Source organism: Centroberyx affinis, unplaced genomic scaffold (genome assembly GCF_046629955.1).
Source record: "Centroberyx affinis isolate AG114_WGS23_722 - 3 ecotype Tasmania unplaced genomic scaffold, CSIRO-AGI_Caff_v1 ptg001012l_1, whole genome shotgun sequence".
Taxonomy (NCBI): Eukaryota; Metazoa; Chordata; class Actinopteri; order Beryciformes; family Berycidae; genus Centroberyx; species Centroberyx affinis.
The window spans coordinates 1,062,695-1,078,299 of record NW_027279574.1 but is presented as its reverse complement, the minus strand read 5'-3'; the positions used below and the strand labels follow the sequence as shown (position 1 = coordinate 1,078,299).

The 15,605-nt window shown below is 40.6% G+C and overlaps 2 non-coding genes across 2 annotated transcripts; both read left to right on the top strand.

Moving 5' to 3' along the window:
- Positions 1-9,819: 9,819 nt before the first annotated feature.
- On the top strand, positions 9,820-9,891 carry trnaw-cca (transfer RNA tryptophan (anticodon CCA)). Its single transcript has one exon. It is a non-coding gene; the product is annotated as a tRNA-Trp (tRNA).
- Positions 9,892-11,225: 1,334 nt separating this feature from the next.
- Positions 11,226-11,297, top strand: trnaw-cca (transfer RNA tryptophan (anticodon CCA)). The gene has a single exon. It is a non-coding gene; the product is annotated as a tRNA-Trp (tRNA).
- Positions 11,298-15,605: the final 4,308 nt, after the last annotated feature.

The window sequence follows — 15,605 nt, the reverse complement described above, 5'->3', positions numbered from 1 at the left end:
TTCACCAAGCATGCCAACTGATAGGACTGACATTATTCATTCAAATCATTATTCATAATTTTTAGCAATACATTCCTAAAGCCCATCCAATGCCCTGTTTAAAAAAATTGCATGCACCAAAGAGAGCACTCCAGTTCCCTCGCAGTGGAAAACATTAGAGAAAATCACAAATGAGTTTGCTTTTCTTGACACCATTTGGCTACCATTGTAAACATGCAGCCACTCTGCTGCACCCTCTCCTTGGCCAGAGTGCGCTCTGAGCACTCCGAGAGTGCAACGCTTTATGAGCAGGAAGTCTGATAGCGCTTTGAATTCACAACAGTCTAGTGTAGTGCTAAAGCACACTTCATCACGCTGAGTGCCAATTTACAAGCGCACCTGACTTTTGGATAATATGCAAAGTAATGAGGTCCAACCAGGTTGCGGCTGTACCTGCATCTGCTTCGAGTTGGGATCACTGTGTGTTATTAGTTTGACTGCACGCTTCCAAGGACCTCGCCGTTTCACAAAATGTTGTTACATGCAGCATAGGTTTGAATGTCACCTCCTTCATCAGTAGAAAATATTCATGTTTAGTATACCTGCTAGCCTTTGACTCTGGAAGGCACCACCTCAACATGGGAGTGATTGATTAGTATTTTGTCTGCATAATACTTTCCCAGCATATCAGTTTAGTTGAAGAATCAAGGAAGAATAAGTCTTTGTATTTCAATTTTTTATGAGAGCACACATCAAAGGCATTTTTCACTGTAGAATAAATAGACATATCTATGCAACGCTTGCCGCAGTATCTCATATCATCCCACCTTCAGATGTAGCATTGGCCCAAATTTCAACTCATATCCCCTCTGAGAAGAGTAGTGAACACATAATCTTTCCCTGAAGACAGTTTGCAAAGTTGAAGATTATTATGAAAGATTTATTCAAAAAGTTAGGCAAACAGCAAGACACTGCAAATCAGTTGAAATATAATATAATTATAATTGTATATAAGTGTCCATTCAGCCAGACCCTCCCTACACATATATCTTCAGAAAGAAAACACTAAAAGCCTATGGTTCATTTCTATTGTGCTATGGGGGAAAATAAGGGAAACCACATTTAAACCGTGTTTAAATCGCAGTTCCAGAATAATAAATTCAGTGAATGTGGAAATGTCAGTGGACTAATAAGCTAAAAGATGGTTTGCTTTCACATAATGAGCCCTCTGTGTTGTCCTGTAAAACCACTGGTCCTTGGGTAATTTACTCAAGTTATCTTCTTGTCGGCTGCTGCACATGCTGAAATATCGTATCCTTTAGCCTGCTAATCAACTTGAAAAATTCCATTTGCAAATCCCAAACCGGTGTGAGAAAGAAATGCTGAAGGACTCGGCCATGTACTATAGCCATAAATATTTAAAAACTTCAGAGACAGTGGGCAAAGGTCTGTTAAAAATGAGAGTAAATGTTCCAATTTCACTTATTCCTTTGACTAATATTGTTATAAAATCTGCCATAAGGTCATTAATGTGGCAGAGACATAACAACTCTGCATACTTAAAAAAAAAAAAAGCCCTGGCATTATGCCAGAGGTGCCAACAGTTTATATATATCAGTATATCTTTATGTAGGATATATGTAATTAAATATACAGTTATCTGATAGCTGTTAACACCCATGATGACAACGTGCTCACTAAACTGTTTATGTGTTTTAACACTTCACAGTTTTTCATTTAACAATGTGACACATTAATCAGCCACATTGTATGAATATTAATTTACTCAAAATGCTTTGAAATAGGGCTCATTATTGACTATTGCTGATTACTTTTGATAAGCTCTCATACACAACAGGTTCCCGGTGTGTATACCAACACTCAAGGCAATTTGGCAATTACTGAAACTGAACTGATGCTTCAGCTGAGCCAACAGAGAGCTGTTAGAGGGCGAAGCCTGGGTGAAATACAACTGCAAGGTCCTTGGAAGAGTCAAACTCTCAAAGTCAAACTAATGAAGCGATCGCAACTCGAAGCAGGTGCAGAGAGAGCCGCCACCTGGGCGGACCTCATTACTTTTGACGACGTGTGAACTTTTATTTAGAATACTGGAAAGACATTCACTCTCAACATTTTGAGGAAGTTGCCTTTTTGAACTTGACACGCTATATGCACAATAATCCCCCCCCCACCCCTAATGACCACAAATACACATTTTTAGCATCTTTGCAGAGGGCAGAATAACATACATTTGATTAACACAAGGTTCAGCTGCCTTCCCCTTTATGTTACCGCCGTGGAGCAGGGCTTTCGCTTCCGTGTCGACTAACAACACATTAAAAAGTTTCTTGAGGCGATACGAGGCTGTCATGCCTGTTTGTGAGTGTTGTTCTCTTGTCTCTTTGTTTACGTTGCTCCTTTCAACCTCCCTATCTTTCTGTTTCCAATGTTCGAGAATAGCCCCCCCCCCCCTATACGTGGCTTCCAAGTTTAGCTCTGCCAGGCTCATTTGAAAGTCAAATGTTCGCCTTCTCTTTTTTCCTCGGCACACTTCGAGCGTCACACGGTGGCTGAAACACTTAATCAAGCCGGTGCCACGGCGCGGCAATCAGAGATAACAGGGCAGGAATATGGGTCATCCCGTGCTCTGCGCTGAGCTTATAGCGAGTGGCACCAGATACACGCTAATGAAGGGAGACCCCACTGCGACTATTGTTGTCAAGACAGTGTTTGCGTGAGGTCTCTTGACTGGCGCTACCAGGAGCCATCCTCACAAGAATGATGAATGGCAGAGCGTGCGGTAAGAAAAGATGTTTTGTGTCATGAACCGGATTGTGTCCCATTACTTTATAACAATGTATGAACTTATTGTTATGGCCTAGGAAAGCAGTAGGAAGTCTATGTTATCATACAAGCAAAACTCCATAGAGCATGAGGAAAGATGGGCAAGGTGACTGTGACAGTATCCGGGAATCCAGGAGGATTTTCTGAAGATAAGCAAACATTTCCCGGTTTCTCACTATCTATCAAAGCTCAGACAAACTGCCACCATGTAGTCTCTCTCCTATTTACTATCTGCGGTACATATTCAGGCCATACAATGGTATGACACCACCTATTAATATGACAATATGGCATCACAGGAGAGTCTTGGTGTCTTAATCTCTGGTTTCTATCTTCTAGCTGTAGAATTGTGTGAATTATCAATGTTCATAAATGCTGTTTGGACTCTCCTATACCACACAAATAGTATACAGTTATTATTAAATGGAGTGGTACTGGATTAAATACATATTTTTCACTCATTTTCTGGGGGAAAATGTCTTGAAAGAGTAGAAGGCATCTGTTTTGCTTATACTTTTCAGAGGTGAGTTTCACCTGAAATTCAGCATTAATGTCAGACTAACTAAAAATGTCACTATAATATAGAACTGACAGTGTCTCTCTGGCTGACAGCACCACATTATTAAGGACCATTACAGGCCACACATCATCTTTCCACAATGCTTTTCTGAAGTGTGAGACGCACTGAAGGAAATTAGCTTAAGGTGTAATGAAGTTGATGATGGCAACATTGTCACATAGGTCTGATTACCTCCACTATTATGGGCCCCCCCATCCAATTCCAGAGGGAAATACAGCACATTGTATAGAATTGAGAGGAACAATATAAGGTATGAAACATACCAAGCATACCAAATTGAACACCATGGCTATAGATTTGCTAATGCGGCGTTATGTAACATCCTTTTATTCCCAGTGAGAGACTTATTTCCAGAAGATGAATTTCATTATAACTGTATTTGATTATAATCTCATATACTGCTATGGGATGACATGTGTGCATATGAATGGGGAGAACAATGGGCGCAAACACAAATGACTAAATGAATAAGTTATTGAAGGCTTTTTCGAGGAGGAACAGTTCTCTGCGTTCGTGTTTTGGCGCTGAGAGTCGGATCCATCCAGCGTACCTTCCCTCTACGGTTCTTCCCGTGCTTGTTAAACACCATGGGATATCCATTAGGGTGCGCAGGCCCGTCGAGACTCTTTGGATCTCGATTCAAGGCCTAAACAAGCCAAAAATGTCCGCTACCAGTCGGAGCTGCGGGTGCTCTTGTCTTTGAGGGAACGTCCCGGGGGCGGCGGACGAGCGTAATGGACAGAGAGCATTTTGCACGATCATTCCCGACGTGAATGAGAAAGCCTCCGAGTCATTCGCCGCCTGTCATCTTTTGACAGTGTTGATGTTCTTTATTTTCAGATCACTTGACATTTTCCTCCGGCCACAATTTTCTCCATTTCTCTACTTTTATATACACTAGGATAAAAGAAAAAAAAGCAGAAATCCAGCTGACATTACTCTAACCTCTGGTGAAACCCGCTGGACAATGGATTTTTCTGATGGACTGGTATTTTTTCATTTTAATGTCATGCGAGGGGAGCTGTGGGATCCATTCCCTCACAGGCAATGTCAAATTTGAGACCTAATTTACAAAAAATTGAATTTCTGTGTGCTGTATCTATTCTGATGAGAAAGAGGCGAATGTCACTGGTGTTTAATTGCATAGCCCCAACCACCTGCAGCTACCTACGGAACAGGAGAATACATTTCTTAATTAATCGCTAATATACTGTCATTTTCATCATCCACTTTCCAATGCGTTCCCTCTGGTTAAAAGAAAGTGATTTCTTCATATTCTTCATGTATTCTACACCATTAAACAGCTCATTCAGCCTTTGATTCAGGCCGACAGTTTTACCAGACAATATAGTACAATTTCATTTGTAACATTTGAAAGGCCCACTGTAAAAGCAAGATTGCCGCTCAATTCAAATTGCCGATTCAAATGTCATGACAAATTGTGGTTATATCTCCAAAGCAAAGGTGCTTTCACTTTCCGAGGTTAACAGAAACCTTTAATTAGAAGGACAATCCACCATAAAACAAAAACGAGTCTCTCCCAAAACTAGAAACGAAGGCAATGAATGGGAGACTAAGTTTGTAGTCTCATAGAGCGCTTTATTGAGCTTTCAGACCCAAATGGAAATCACTGCATGAGACTGCGAACATTTTGGAACTAGAGAATGTTCCAGTATCTGTGGAAAAATCAGTGTGGCTACTCTCAAACTAGTCACTAGTAAAAGTGAATCAACCCCCAGCAGATATACTGTATGATGGACCTTACTTATTGCCCCTTTAACTATTGGAATAAACCATAAAAGAGGTAAACTAATATGACGCATGCTTTGGTGGCCACATTTTCTCTTTGTCCTTTTCATTTGGACCTGTTTCTCTCTTTTATGTGCTAATTTGTGAAATTGACCCCGTTATCACCTTATAGTGTCACACAGCTTTGGCTTTCTTGCATTACAGTACTGATTGGTGACGCTCTGTGTTCCTAGACCAGACATCAGAGTGAGATTTCTCCTTTCCTGTGCATTTGGCATGTGTGGGCGTCCTGAGCTTTAAACAGGACCACACAATGGCTAAATTTACATAAATATTGTTAAATCATTGTGAAAGGTTATTTAGCGATTTTGCTTCAACATGGGTTGAAAATCAGAAAGGTTGACATTCTTGAGATGGCCTAATGAGTATACACGGAAATTCTCCCAAAGAGGCAGGCAAATTATGCTGTATACATCATTACACATAATACACAAAATATGGGTGAGACTACATTGTGTTTTTTTTCCCTGTTGTCTGTAAAAGGTTGACATTTGCATATAAATTGACTGTTTTATTTCCTCCCAATGCAGCCCTCGCATTTTATTTAATTTGTGGTCATGTTAATGAGTTTTGCTAGTATGGCACAATGTGACACTGCCATACAGTATATCCACATCCATATTGTCTGGTTTAACATGGCTCAAGCCAGACTATGTTAAACTTAATGTAAGATTTTTCATGAAAGATTTTACATTTTTCAAAACTCATGAATGAAAAATGATGAATGAATATGTCTTGATGTGACTGATGTGTTCAAACTTGAGTAAAATCCACTGGTTTTGTAAATTGTCATATTTCAAGCTTTTCCAAGGCCAGTGTTTAGCATGAATCATTACAGAAACAAATGCATTCCATAATAACACAAATGTCATACGTTTAGATAATTTCTAACCAATTTTAGTCTATTAAATAGACCAATACGGCAGGTGAGGCAGAATTTAGGTCACATGCTGCAATATTATTAAAACCCTTGCAAATGTTGGCTACACCAGGAGTTGTTAAGTTTTCTTAGGTCATTACATTATCCTTAGATCAATTACACAAGTTCAAAAGAAATTCATCTGTTCATTTTCACACCAGATTAAAATCACTGAAGTATGAGCCTTTCCACCATGAGATGTAACTGTTTGAATTTTGAGGACTTCAATACCCAGAAATCTGGTAATGTGACATCATCTTGGCCAGTCTGTGATCGCTTTATACCAACGGATACCAAAGGGACAGGAGATCAAACATGTTCTACAAAAAGTGGAAATGTATGGCAACTTGGTACCTTTTCGATGCTCATAAAGCATGTGCATTCAAGTTTTGATTTGCCAGTTCCTCAGAAGAAACGTTGGATTAGGAGGAATACATTATCAGCAGGTGTGGTAGAATCACCTCTTTTCCTTCCCTTTAAAAGCAGTGCGCTCTGCACCACGGTGCTCTGACAATTCTATGATAGAAAGAACCCACTGAGCAATTTTACGTTGATTAGATGTTTAAAACACATCTAAATGGCCCATAGCCGTCTAGGCTAAATTAAGTTTAAATGGGGTTGAAAAGTGAAAGTTTATTAGATGTCTATACATAGACAAAATTATCCTGGACTATATGAGAGCTACGCATAGACGCAATGTTTAAATTTTTCTTGTGCTCAGATAATTATCTTGTAGGCTAGTCTACAGGACTTCTCTGGTGCATATTTTTGGTATTTACAGATGTTTATTCATTGTAATAATGTATTTACTGCTTGGTCTAAAATAGGTCTATACATAGCCGTAATGATCCTGGGCTATATGAGAGCTAAAGCATAGACGCAATGTTGAAATCACGTCTTTTGCTCAGTGGGAACAGTCCGGAGCGGATCTGCCACAAAAGCTTCTCCCAAGAGGAAACTGATGTCCTTGTGCGGGGAGGAGCAGAATTGCCACGAGCAAATACACAGCAAATTAAATTAGCTTTGGAGGAGATATGTGCTATCTCCTCAGTGTGTAAGACATTAGGAGAACTGTTGCCCAATGTAGGAAACAGTTCAGTGATATTAGCCGAAGAGCCAAACAGAAGCTGGTAGTGAACTGCAGGGGTTTGGCTATGGGAGGGGCGCATCCACCAGCCAGTCCCGGACATGTATAGAGGACTCAGCCGCCTCCACAGCTCCACAGCACACTGACAGCTCTACAGTATGTTGGATGAAAATCATTCTCACTGCAGCCACATGTGTATACAGTTAGAATGAAAAACCTTATTTTTTCCTGCTTGAGGGAAATACGTCAAAGTCAAACATATCTAACATATCATCCACAAAAAGGCTTGGTAAGCCTTTGAATAGGACCTGTTCTCACACACATGGCTTGATAAAACCACAAAAACAGCATAGAACTTGCCTGTGCTTTGTGCCGTACACTTTTGACCTGGTCTAAACAGGCGGGCGACTAAGTGCAAATCTCTGTAATGCTTGACACCAAAACTGCACTGCGCTGCTTGATCGTTACTGACACAATCCCTACTGTGCCTCTCTTCCCACGTTAGGCGCAGGCAGGTTCACGACTCTGACAAAATACCGAATGGGAGGCAGGTGAGAAAAAAAGCTGCGTGTGACCGACGGAAATGCCACTTCGCCAGCCCAAAGCCCCGGTATCCGCCATGGGTCATCACGAACAGAGCCCATAAACTTATATGTGAATTCTCTGCATCGCTGATGGGTGGATTTTCTCTTGTTAAGCCCAAACACATTACTTAGATGGAAAATAAGGCAATTTTTTTGGAATATGTTACATAGTGGATCTTTAAGTGCAAGAATCCCAAGAAAGAGCTGTAGTCTAAAATGCAAAGTTCCTATAATCACCTTCATTTTTATGCTGTCTCTATGAAACCTACTTTTCAACCCACTGTCAGATTATCACTTAGACATTTGTCCACATCAGCATATTTTCAATAGCACTCCTGATTTGCAGGAAACTACAATACAATGTTTTCAGCATCTTTTGGACGAATTTCATTTGCTTCTTGCAGTTGGCAATTACCTCCTCAGGTTTGAATGCTGACAAGGCATTGTGCAATGGGTGTACCGTAAGTGGCAAATATTGTATATTCTCGCATATTATTCAGGAAATATGTATAGGAATATGTAATGACAGATGAACAGCTGTGGCGGAGGAGAGATAAATCGTATTATTGAAACGCAGATGTAGAAAATCAGCAAATGGTTAATTCATGCAGGGGCCATTTTGCAAACACGTACTCCTCAGATAAGGAAATAAGTGAGCCTGTCTCATTATGTAACTGTTAGACTTTCTGCACTTATACTAGCAGGTGTAATTATTGTCTTTCTGATCATCCACAGAGACATTTCACCGTAAAACAAGCACAGATCCTGTCCAGGCCTACGGCGCCCTCTAGAGGCCTGTTAAAGAAAGTGTAGATGACAGACTGACTTTTGCCTGACCTGAAAATGACTCAAAACAAGCACAGATCCTGTACAGGTCCACTAATGTTACTTCAATACCACAAGGTAATAACAGTACCTACTGTTAAAGTGCGTAGGGCAGCAGAAGACGAGTTATCAAGTTACTGTTTATAAATCCCGTCACTAACACAGATGAGTTTGACGCAAATTGTGGAATATTAAGTTTCACTTTTATTTTCACAAGAGACTCTGATTTAATACAAAGCTGTTGGTCTGCCGTTAAACATGTCAGATTAATTGAAAAAATTAACATGTTAATTTTCCCAGCTCTATATATAATATATTTCATAAAGCCAGTGTTGTAGTTTTGAGCTACAAAAATTTTATTATTTTTTGGATCATGTTCCATTCTCTCCATATTAAATCACTGTCAATGTATTACGACCTCATCTTACAAATAAAAACAGTTTCAATCGAAACAGAGGTATAATCACTACTAAACATGAATGAAGTTATTACTAATCTTGTACCCTTTAATAACAAAATAACAGTTCAGAGGATGGAATTGTTTTTTTAACACTGAGTTTTTCCAAAATGGATACATGGTGTATTTCAGGCAACACTGATATCTTAAACCTACCAAATGTATTTATACATTTTATGTTAATTTTTGTCAGGGTCAAACTTAAAATTTAGAATATAGCGGTCCTTCACGGCCGCACTGGGGCTCCGACTGGGACACCTTGCTGATGTGGTACTACATGTGTTTGTGTGTAAAAGAGTATACGGGCGGAAACATGCTGTTTATTACAGAATCTGTACGTTATTGCTGCAGACACCGAGAATTTCTAGGAGATTAACTTCTATAGACTTGAGAAAAACAATGTCTGTCTTTCTCACTGATGTATTCTTTGACATTTTACTGGTCATTTTCATTTGGTTCATTTGGCTTTTGAACAGAACAGACAATGGAGAGCCCTTTTTAAATGGTTTTTAATACCTTAAATACCCAGCTACTCATTTCTTTATAATGATGCATTCAACTTTCTTATATATAAATATATACTGCATGAGTAGTAATAATCTGGGTGTTCAATATGCAGTATACTGTATGATGAAAGCTAAGTCAATGCTTTCTTCCCAGTGAAGTGCCACAAGCCAAGCTCATCAAAGTCAGAGCATTTTCTGAGCTCAGTGAACCTGTCAGTGCCGTTCAACAGACTCTGTGGCGCAATGGTAGCGCATCTGACTCCAGATCAGAAGGTTGCGTGTTCAAATCATGTCAGGGTCAAAGTGTACTTGTGTAACACTGTATGTACAACTTTATGGATGCAAAAGGTGTCAATTTAAGAATTTGTATGTTGTTGCTGTGGTCTGTGACAGTCAAGTCAATATTTGTGAACAAGAGGAGATTCTTCCAAAGTGAATGTTTATGCCCAAGTGTGCTCTATTCTATATCAGTATTAGCAATTCTAAAGCAGAAAATATACTACTGTTCTCAGATAAAACCCAGAGTGTTCTCACAGTCTCCTTTATCATCTTTCCTAATTCATTTTCTATGGAGCAGCACCAGCACCATGTCTACATGAAATATCTTTGGTCACATATGTATATAAACAGAGGAAAATTTGAAATCCTATAATATGGAACCATTTCATGAGACAAACTGAACACCTCTGATAGTACATAAACATTTTGTCAGTTTTCCCCCTCTTTTCCAGCCCTCTGAATATATATATATTATTTCTCCACAGCAGTCTGGTATACCTGAAGCGCTCCAAACAGCATCATCTCCTCCTCGGTGCAGTCGATGTCCTCCAGCAGGACGGCCCAGGGGGCCTGCTCATACAGCTGGGTCAGACGCACTGCATCGTACTGGAGGACCAAGGAGAGGGGCGAAAAGAAGAGAAGGGCGAGAGAGGGAGAGGAAAGAGAAGGAGAGGTAGAGAGGGAAGAATGGTGAAGGAGATATGAGATAGGGAAGGAAACAAAGGGAGAAGGAACAGCCAATACAAGGTCAGTAATCAGTACTGCAAGAAGTGAGAGAGAGAGAGAGAGAGAGAGAGAGAGAGAATTTTTAATTCCTGTGAGCATAGGCATAATATACATGTATGCACAATGCGTAACTGCATGTGTGTGTATACTCAACTGTTGTTTTTGTGTGTGTGTTTGTGTGCAGCGAAGTGAGCTGGCATGCCGTTCGTGGTCAGATGTTTGATCTGTTTCAGCTGATTAGTGAACCTGCCAGCAACACAAAACAGGACTCTGTGGCGCAACGGTGGTCTGACTCCAGATCAGATGGTTGTGTGTTAAAAACACATCAGGGTCAAAATTTGTGCTTCTTCATGGGCAGCTCACTGTATGTGGAACTTAAAAGGAAGCATTCATATATGTTTGTGTGACTTTGTGCTTCTTAAGGGTCAGAGCTATGTATGTATAACACTGTATGTACAACTTCATAGATGCAGCACTATATGCACTCGGTCAGACTCGAACATTCACTCTTCCACTGAGGTTACCTATGCTGAAAATTGATACTCATGATGAAAATTATGTATTTCATAATTTTTGTCAGCTGTTTGGTTTGTGTCAGCTGATTAGTGAACCTGTCAATGATGTAAAGTGGACTCTGTGGCGCAACTGTAGCGCGTCTGACTCCAGATCAGAAGGTTGCATGTTCAAATCACGTCAGGGTCAAAATTTGTACTTCTTCATGGACAGCCTGCTGTGTCGCTGTCTGATCAATGTCTGAAGTTGGGGCTTTAAACAGTACAAATTATGTATATTTGTAGTTCTTCTCTCTCTCTCTGCCAGAATTGAACATCCATTTTCTACTTTCCTGGCTATTGCATTTTCTTTTACATTTTACTGGTCATTGGTCATTTTCACGTGGTTCATTTGGTTTTTGAAATGTTTTTTACACCTTAAACACCTTGCTACTTGTTTCTTTATGATGATAGTTAGAACAGTCTAGAAACCCACAACAGTCCCATACCTGTATGTCTCAGTGGTGCTGCAGGGGGTCGAGCCCTCTGCCTGACCCCCAGGCCCCAACCTGGCTGCAGCGAGCCCCTGCACCAGCTCTCCCCCCGGGGGCAGAGGAGGGGCGTCCTGGGTGGTATTGGCTAGGTCAGGGTTCAGAGGGGTCTATTATTAGAGACAGACTATTGCTAGAGGCCTCCTCAAAGCGAAGGAGGTTCTTCTCTAGACATGGAGTGCAAAGAACAACTCTACGATGAGGAGACCATGGACCCCTGCGAGCTAGCCAGGAAGCTGAAGGTGTGTGAGGCAGAGAAGGCGCAACTACAAGGACCTGCTCTACGAATACGAGGACCGCACACACGAAAATATGGGCCTGCAGCAACAAGTGAAGGGACTCAAGAAACAGATGGCCCAAAGCAGACGCGGGCGGCATAAGGCAGACAAGGAATATGAGTTCCTCTGCCAAGAGAACGAGGACCTCCGCAGGAATATGAAGAAGCAGGCCATGAAACTCGAGGCCTGCGAGAAGGAGATTAAGGCCCTCCAGAAAGAACGTGAGCAGGCCACTAACCTTCAGACTTCCTCCCCCGAGAGAATGAGGAGCTCCGCAAGGAAATGAAGGAGTGGAAAGAAAAGCTCCAGAGTGCCCACGAGCTGGAGAAGGCACATCAGCAGGACATGGAGGAGATGAAAATGCTCCAGAGACAGATTGCCTTGACCACTGAAAAGGTTGCAATCAGGTTCAAGGAACAGATTGAGGAGAAGATGCTGAAAAAGCTCCATGCAGAGGAGGCCTTGGCCAGCCAGAACCTTTCCATTGAGCTCAAGGCAGAGGAGGAGAAGGAGGCCCTATGCCAAAAGATGGAGGAGCAGGCCAACAACCTGAAGGCTGATGAGATGGAAAAGGAGGCCCTCAAGTACAAGAAACAAATGTAATTAAGACATCAAATCTGGAGGAGAATAAATTGGGATGGATGGTAAAAGGCACCCAAACAGATTTTCTGGGGATAAAGGCACATTTTCTAGTTTAGAACTGAGAATATTAACATATGACCACAGAATGGATCTCATTTTTAGAATAAAACCTCAAAGAAAACAAAGAAAATGTACTCTGCATCCTCAAAATAACTGTCCCTTTGAGTTTCTATGGAGCAGCTCCAATTTTCACAAGATGATATAGCGTCCAAAAAAAATCTAATCTTAGTTTCTTTGGTTTCTGGCTTTGGGAGAGAATTGTTCTTGTTCAAATATTGACTGATTGGAGACAAGCCTTCTATCAAAGCCAAGTAAAGTAAGCAAAAACCTTCACTGAGGTGTACAAAAAAGTAATGACTTGAAAACCCCAGTAAAACCAAGAAATGTCCAAGAAGTGTCACTGAACTAAGGTCACTTCAGGGCACAGAAATGCTCTCAGTCGCCCGTGAAGATGCCGCAGTGCAACAACAGCAAAAACTTTTTTGATTGAAACAAGCATTCAGAACGGTACTAAATGGTATAAAAAAAAAAAAAAAAAAGAACAAAGAAAAAATAGGAAGAAAAAGAAAAACAAATAACTTGAAAATGACAAATGTGATGGAACAGAACTCTCTCTCTCTTTCTCCCTCTCTCCCACACACACACACACACACACACACACACACGGACTGACAATCCCTGCCGATTAAACACCCAACCTTTGACAACATTTAAGCTCCAGATCAATATATAATTACCAGCAATTTAATTACCCATTCACCGTGTGGATAAGCTTCCTTTTTACCGCAATCAATAGGCATGCTTTATGTATAACTGCTGGAGAGGAACATTCAAAGCCAATTATGATTACATTAGTCATGCAGGAGGGGCGTTGTTTTGGCTCAGCAGGCTAGGGCTTAGAGTCCAGCCCTCAACCTGTGTCACATGTCTTCCACTCTCCCAGTACCACACTGTTCAGTCTCAAATAAAACACCCAGGCCATAAAAATAATTCTTTAAAAAAAATGTGCATATGTAATTTCATTCCAATAGAAAAATGATTAATAATGCATCTTGGTTATTAGGAAACAAAAACGTTATTTAGCAGTGTTTTGTTACAATTTACATAATAAAAAAACAAAACAAAACATAATATGAATTACTTGTACCACACAGTTCATCTTTCAGACTCAAGCCTTTCAGCTCCTGCTCTTTACATAATATAACTGCAAACTCCACCTCAATCCACCAAAAAGAGTGTCTCAAAATATACGACAGCACTATTCGCCCTTTGTAGAAACAGATTACAGAGAATTTGTGTCAGCTAGGATGTAGAGTGGCGTTTAAATCCTTACAGTCCCTCTTTTGTTCAATAAATGTGGTCTTGCGTCTCCCGCATAGGAAAAGCTATGTCAGAGCACAGCTGTTAAATGCTATTGGTTTATAGGGAAGGGTTAAAGTGGAAAAGTTGTTCTTGATTTCTCATTGAACTCTATGGGACTGATGAGCTCTAGATGGCGTAGGTGCAGGAATCCAGTCTCCTCGGTCTTACAATTTAACCCCCATGTATAGAACATATGGTATAAAATCAAAAGGTAATTCATCATATAACATCAAATTAATATTCTATCAACCATTTCAAAGAATTACAGTATCTCTGTTTTTCTCATTTTAAATTCAAAGCACTTCATTTGGACAGATGGCACTCTTCTTTTTGGTACCTTCTAAGAACTTTTTTTTGCCATTTTGTCTATATCCATTTTTTCCTGTCACCCACCAGGGATTTTTGAAATGACTTTATCTGGGCCCAGAAATTGGTTTATGATGGTGTGATGATGACAGGATTCTGTGGGGACCAAGAATGTGGCTTATAGACCAAGCACCAATTTCACCTCGTGCTACTTTTTTTTTTTTTCCATTCCAGTGGTGGTGGCCATCATCGGGCCGGGTGTGACTTCAGCTATTATTCCTCTGGAACTTTGATGCTCAAACCAAGGTGCTGTAGAGTAACATGAATATTAGACTCACTGTCAGAGGCCTGTTGCCTCCAACAAATTATCTGCAGTATGGACTACATGCTCCAGTGCTAGTTTTTTTTTTTTCCATTCTCGTGGTTGTGTCCATCTACATGATCAGGCCCATAGGTGAATTTAGTAATTACCCATGGGTAGCTTGGAAGGAGAAGAAGAAGAAGAGAAGGTCAAGGAGTCAGAAAAAGAGGCAGCAGAGGAAGAGGAAAAATACCAAGACAACTTAAAACAGGTCATCCCCCATGAATGATCCATTACCCCTCTGAACCAAATACGTCACCTTGTTTTGACCTGCAATTGTAGCGCCTCCCTTGGGCCTACAAGGGGTTAAGAAATGGGTTAATAAACAAGTAAAATATAAACTTTACTGTCAGAATTTGCTTCTTACACTGCAAAGTATTGTGCGCATTTCTTCTCTCTCACAGGTTTTGGTATATTGCCGAGGGAGTTTTATTCTGAAGGACTGTGTGACCTGTGTAGAATCAACGTCATCAGCGAGCTAGTAGGTCCCAGCTCCTCAAAGCTGTTTGGGGAAAACTAAAGACTTTATCGGAACTTTGATAGTAACGTCTACATGATACTAAGACCTAGGAGGACAGGTGAACATTTGAGCCACTACGGAGCAGCCGTTTGGAAACGCACACAGAACAGAGGCACTTAGTAGGTTGTTTTGTATAGAAGTCTTTGGGACGCTAGTAATGGCACGTACAATCAACACCATTTAATGTCCCTTTGGGGCTAGAAACAGAAAAAGCAAATTAGCGAAGGGATGGAAACCATCCAATCCAAAAGAACAGTCCTAAATCCTGTGTTACTTACCTAAATAACTAAAATGACATGTATTTTATGCCATGTATGACATGCTACCTGAAACTAGCATGGACTCCTCTACAAGAGCTTGTAACTCTTAGAGACTTGTATGGCTGATCATTTATTGGAGAGGACTGTGAAACAAACATTTAAAAGTTACAGAGGCATTAGCTTATTCTTGTTAGCTGGGATAGAACCAAACGCTCAAAGGCATTGATTTCAGTGAATAG